Genomic DNA, 5,269 nt, shown 5'->3' on the forward strand with positions numbered 1-5,269 from the left:
GAAAGCCTCATCTTTCTCCCGCGGAGCAGCTGGTAGTTTCGAACCGCTGACCTTAAGGTTCGCAGCCCGATTCGTACCCACTACGCTACCAGAGCACACTATTCCTTCAGATCCTACCCTCGTTCTATCAAGTGAACTCCAGCTAATCCTTTATATATCTAACTATGACTCCAAGAAAGTGTTCATACACCCCTATCCCAGTCCATGACAAGGTTAGGTTAGAGAGACCTCCCTCCTGGGTACTCTCACAACATCCTTGCATAACCCCCTTTTGAATTTAACACATTACCTGTGTTAAGATCAGGACTGATGTTCTACTCAAAGGTAGTAACAAGACCATAGGGGATGTTATCATTGAAATTCTTCCTTATGAGAACTACCCTGTCATTTCTAACCACATATGCACACACTCTCCCCATCATGCAACAACTTAAAGCACAATGAGGGACTCCAAGGCCACCTTCAGCTATGATCGCCATCTATTTTGATGGATAAATCTGTTTGGATTGATTTGTGACTGTGCCTTATCTCAAGAAGAAGAGCTATAATCTTCCTCACTCTCTGTACATCTCCCGGCCAGTGCAGGCACTGGAAATGCTACGTTATTTTCAGTACGTGTTTGTTTAAATACACTGAATTTCATCTCCAAGCAAAGGTTTTGTTTTAAAACCTACAATCAGAGAAAAATAATAAAGTTTTCTGGCACATTAGTGAGTCAGAGCAAAGCTTAAGCATTTATCAACAGAGGATAAAGAGCTACCAGAAGAGATAAAAACAAAGAGTAGCAAACAAGGGCTGGGCTGAGGCCACCACTAGAAGGCTAGCTCAGGTTTTTATGCCTGTGTTGTAAAAACCTCTCTCATGTCTATTTCTGGAGCTGTGAAAACGGGGAAATAGCCTAAGAAAGGATGAGGGAGAAGACTTCATTAAAAGGTTCTGTTTCAAATTATGAATATGCGCACCTATAATAATTAATTTGTAACTAGACCTCTTAGTTGGAGTCCTGCTGTGGCGCTATAGGATAAGCACTCAACCATACGGTCAGTTTGAACTACAAGGTCAGCGGTTCAAACTCACTCGGAAACTCTATACGGGGTCACTATGAGTTGGAATTGACAAGATGGCAGGGAACAACAACAGACCTCTTAATTACAGCTTCCATTCCACTCGCAGTTCACCCTTTCTTCCGATACAAAGCAGCCACATGAGCTGGGGCTGAAGAAGACAAGTTAGGGTTTCTTATTGTCACTTCCAGAGCCTGGAGAATGGCTTTGGTACACACTCAACCTATGACAAATGAACTAACCTCCCCAAAGGGTGACTGAAATAAAATGTAAAATTTAGATTTCACTTCAGAAAGCAGCACACTTAAAATGGTCTGTTTGGCAATTCCTTGCTCTACTCGCTTCTTGTCTGGAGTGGAGTGATCCAAGGTGAAATAGAGAATATGAAATTTTGAGGTTGAAGCTAATAAGGACATGCAACTCTTATATTCTCCTCAGTGCTGACTGGGAAACAAATATTATTCAATAAGTATCCAGAATCTCTTTAATTTCATTTTTTATTTTTTTCAAGCGGGGAGAAAGCATATGTGATACCCCCCCAAAAAAGACCTAAAAAACCTGATACCTGAATCATTAACCATTAATTAAACTTTTAACTAATACTTATTGGATGAAACTGCTGCCTTTGAACAGCTCACAGTAATGAATATCCTGTTACGTATCCAAGACTAAATGAAATCAATAGTGTAAATTCTAAATTTCTAAACCTGTCACTTACAATTTGTGTTCAAAAGTTTCAAGAACAAAATCTACTTCTTTCCTTATTATGACAAAGCAATAAATTCTATTATAATTATCAAAATTATATTAGCACCAGTGCTATGAATTTAAAAAAAAAAAGTATCTAATGATTTTTCATTCACACACATTCACATGAGGAAGCTTCAGAAAGTTAGTGGAAAAATGGAAGTGAAAGATAATGGCAGTTTTCCATTAACTTTTTGAAACCCTCTCACATATACAAACACACATATGTATATTAGATTACTTCATAAGCATGTATACTCCCTAGCTCCATAGAATATTTGAAAATAAAAATTTATTCTTTATAGAAAGTGTCTATATCACTGAACAAAAGTGACCAAGTTTCTTTAAAGTATTGCTTATTGCAAGTGAAACTTCAACAAACAAAAAGATGCTAGTGCAAGAAAATCTCATTTTACTACGGTGATCAGAATCTTTTATTCCATCTAGAATTAATTTAGTATAAGATAAACTATGCAGGTTAGAAAATGCCAAATATAATAGGTTTCATTTCAAAAGAAATTGATTAACTTCAAATAGAAAAAAATTACTTCTGCTACTAGCTATTAACTACACTGAGTTTCTCATTTATAAAAATACAGATACCGCTCATTGATTATAAAAGGGTTCCACAGTTCACTCATCAAATCCCAACAGCCCAGGAAAAGAAAAAAAAATCCTAATGCATATAAAATTGGTTGCAGGCCATTAATTCCACCTTCATGTGAGAAAGTAATAAGCATTTATTAAATGAATAACATAAAGAACATCATATTTTCTGTTTCTTAAGGCACAATTTTACCATTCACTTGTCAATTGGTTGTACTATGGTGGCTTGTGCATTGTGATGCTGGAAGCTATGCTACTGGTATTTTAAATATCAGCAGGGTCAGCCATGTTGGACAGGTTTCAGTGGACTTTGCAGACTAAGACATACTAGAAGGAGAAGAGTCAAACCCTTCTGAATGATTGCCCACAGAAAAACTTATAAACAGCAGCAGAACACTGTCAGATATAACATCAGAAGTTGAGTCACTCAGGTTGGAAAGCACTCAAAACACAACTGTAGAATACCTACCTACTCAAAGTAGGGTTGGCATTAAAGATAAGAATGGAGCAAAGATTCTGAGACTTTCATCTGCTAATGTAGCAAAACTCAAAATGGGAAGAAAGACCCGTGAACATCCATTAGCAATGGGACTGTGAAATGTACGAAGTAAGAATTTGGAAACTGGAAGTCATCAAAATTGATATAGAAAGTATAAATATCCATATTCTAGTCATTAGTGAGCTGCTTTATGAAGTAAAGTCTAAATTTTACATCTTATTTCAGTCACTCTTTGAGGAGGTTAGTTCATTTGTCTTAGGTTGTTGAGTGTGTACTGGCAAACTGATCAAAAGAGATCCATGTTTTATTTATTCTTTTAAAGTTTTATTGCGAATTGAGTGAAAGTTTACAGGGCAGATCATCAGTTTTACATTCAACAAATCGTACACCTTGTTTCATCACAATGATTATAATCCTCTCCATGTACCATCAGATAACATTATTTCTCTCTATTCACTTTAGCTCTTTAAAAAAAACAAAAAAACACTCAGGCATATATAATAATTTACACCACCAAAGGGTACATTCTGCAGATTTGCCTTCTGGCTGCCAGCTCTTAATCCCTCTCTTCCCATGAATTTACAGTCCTCAGCTGCTCCCTTTCTCAATGTCCGCCAACTCTGCTCCGTCTCTGGTGTTGCTGTTTCTCTGGATAGGGTCCCGCATTCCGCTTGTACTCTTCTCCCTTGATTATCCTAGGGTCCTTTGTTTCTGGACTGTAAGATTAACTACTCCCCCATTTTTGATGCAAAACTTCTACCTTTACAATTGTGACAGTCACAATTAGTTCAAGTTAATAAGCCTTGGAAACCCTGTATAGGGTGGCTATGAGTCGGAACCAACTGCACGGCACATAACAACAACAATTGAATCATACCACCACTCATCTATCAGTTTGTCATACTGTGGTGGCATGTGATATCTGTGATTCTGAAAATTATGCCACCGGTAGGTATTTGAAATACCAGCAGGGTCAACCATGGTGGACAGGTTTCAGATGAGCTTCCTGACAAACACAGACTAGGAAGAAGGAATGACAAAATACTTCTGAATATTTAGCCACTAAAAACCTTATGAATAGCAGAGAAACACTGTCAGATATAGTGCCAGAAAACAAGCCCCTCAGGTTGGAAGGCACTCAAATGAGACTGGGGAAGAGCTGCCTCCTCAAAGTAGAACTGACCATGATGACACGAATGGAGTAGAGCCCATGGGAAAAAGCCCACGGGACCTTCATTTGCTGATGGGGCACAACGTAAAATGAAGAGAAACATCTGTAAACATCCATTGAAAATCGGAACATGGAATGTACAAAGTATGAATCTGGGAAAATTGGAAGATGTCAAATATGAAATGGAATGCATAAACACCAATATCTTAGGCATTAGTGAGCTGAAATGAACTGGAATTGGCCATTTTGAACCTGACAACCACATGGTTTACTATGCCGGGAATGACAAGTTGAAGAGGAATGGTGTTACATTCATTGTCAAAAAGAACATATCTGATCAGTTATGAGGTACAATGCTGTCTGTGATAGGATAATATCCATGCACATACAGGGAAGCCCAGTTATTACCACTATTATTCAAATTTACGCACCAAACACTAAAGCCAGTGAGGATGAAATAGAAGAATTCTACCAACTTCTTCAATCTGAAATTGATCAAACATGCAAGCAAGATGAATTGCTCATTACTGGTGATTGGAATGCAAAGGTTGGGAGCAAAGAGGAAGGAAAATATGGCCTTGGTGATAGAAATGATGCTGGAGAATGCATGACAGAATTCTGCAAAACCAATGATTTGTTCATTTCAAATACCTTCTTTAGACAGTATAAGAGACGACTATAAACATGGACCTCACCAGATGGAATACACAGAAATCAAACTGACTACATCTGTGGAAAGAGACGATGGAAAAGCTCCATATCATCAGTCAAAACGAGGTTAGGGGCACACTGTGGAATAGACCATCAATTACTTACATGCAAATTCAAACTGAAGCTGAGGAAAATGAAAACAAGTCCACGAGAGCAAAAATATGACCTGAATATATCCCACCTGAATTTAGAGATCATCTGAAGAACAGATTTGATACATTAAGCACTAAAGACTGAAGACCAGAAGAGTTGTTGGATGACATCAAGAATATCATACATGAAGAAAGCAAAAAGTCATTGAGAAGACAAGAAAGAAGGAAAAGGTCAAAATGGATGTCAGGAGAGACACTGAAAATTGCTCTGCAGTTAAGAGATGCTAAAGCAAATGGAAGAAATGAGGAGGTCTGAGAGCTGAACATAAATTTCAAAGATCAGCTCGAGAAGATAAAGACAAATATTACAACAAAATGT

General features: G+C 37.7%; 1 protein-coding gene across 1 annotated transcript in view; it reads right to left on the reverse strand.

The window, feature by feature from the left end:
• OXCT1 (3-oxoacid CoA transferase 1) overlaps nucleotides 1-5,269 on the reverse strand; it is a 251,550-nt gene that overhangs the window by 74,559 nt on the left and 171,722 nt on the right. The gene's annotated exons all lie outside the window — the stretch shown is intronic.

The sequence above is a fragment of the Chrysochloris asiatica genome, unplaced genomic scaffold (genome assembly GCF_000296735.1).
Source record: "Chrysochloris asiatica unplaced genomic scaffold, ChrAsi1.0 scaffold00487, whole genome shotgun sequence".
Classification (NCBI taxonomy): Eukaryota; Metazoa; Chordata; class Mammalia; order Afrosoricida; family Chrysochloridae; genus Chrysochloris; species Chrysochloris asiatica.